The sequence below is a fragment of the Orycteropus afer genome, unplaced genomic scaffold (assembly GCF_000298275.1).
Source record: "Orycteropus afer afer isolate SDZICR_OR568_19922 unplaced genomic scaffold, OryAfe1.0 scaffold00312, whole genome shotgun sequence".
Taxonomy (NCBI): domain Eukaryota; kingdom Metazoa; phylum Chordata; class Mammalia; order Tubulidentata; family Orycteropodidae; genus Orycteropus; species Orycteropus afer.
This window is the reverse complement of record NW_006921899.1, coordinates 1,789,686-1,790,430: the sequence shown is the minus strand read 5'-3', so window position 1 is coordinate 1,790,430 and position 745 is coordinate 1,789,686.

The following is a 745-nucleotide window of genomic DNA, read 5'->3' as shown; positions in this document are numbered from 1 at the left end:
TCTGGTTAGCAGGCAAGTGTCTTAGCCACTATGCTACCAGAGCTCCCTTAGCTGTAGTAGTAACTTTAGCAATCAAGTGATCCATAAGCGATAATATGTGACGGTCCTAGTAGATTAAAACCAGTTGTTTTGGGTGTAGATTTTGACTCAGGGCGACCACATGTGTGTCAGAGTAGAACTAAGCGCCACAGGGTTTGCAAAGGCTGATCTTCCACACACAGATGGCCACCCCTTTCTTCCAGGTGCCAATCTCTCAGCTAGTAGCCCAGCCTTTACCCGTTTGTGCCATCCAGGGCCCCCTTGGTAGTTGGCTCTCATCAGAAGGTGGAGTTTAACCAATTGAAATAAAGTAGAGGGTCTTAGGGGTTCAGCGGGCCCGCGAGCGCGCGCAGCCGCCTGGGGTCCTGGAGGCCTAGCCGCGTCCCGAGCACAGAGCCCCGCGCCCCGCCGGCCCACAGGGCGGTGTCGCTGGAAGTGACGCAGCGAGGGCGGGGCCGGCGGCCGAGGGAGCTGGTGCTACTGCCGCCGCCTAGGCCGGGAAGCGATGTAGGAGCCGCCAGGCCGTTCCCTCCCTGCCCGGCCGAGCCCCGCGGCCGCCGCCACCGCCGCCGCCATGAAGAAGCAGTTTAACCGCATGAAACAGCTAGCCAACCAGACCGTGGGCAGGCGAGTGTGCGGGGCCGGCCGGTTCGGGGGTGGCGCCGAGCCGGGCCGGGGGCGGGGTGGCTACTTTGCGGGCCCGGCT